Source organism: Myotis davidii, unplaced genomic scaffold, assembly GCF_000327345.1.
Source record: "Myotis davidii unplaced genomic scaffold, ASM32734v1 scaffold452, whole genome shotgun sequence".
NCBI lineage: Eukaryota > Metazoa > Chordata > Mammalia > Chiroptera > Vespertilionidae > Myotis > Myotis davidii.
Window position 1 is genome coordinate 1,703,835 of NW_006284245.1, and position 212 is coordinate 1,704,046.

Consider the following 212-nt stretch of genomic DNA (forward strand, 5'->3'; position numbering starts at 1 on the left):
CGACTGTGTTCCCAAAGCCCATCACGTGTGCTAATTATTTGGAGCCGATGGCCGGCTGGGAGGCGTGCGGCCGCCCGGGCAGCAAGAGCGCTTCCTGGGGAGCAGCGCTGGGGCTCCGGCTCCTCCCGCTCCTCCCGCTCCTCCCGCTCCTCCCGCTCCTCCGGCGCCCGCGTCCCGGCCCCCCGGGAGGGAGTGGGAAGGGGAAGAGGTGT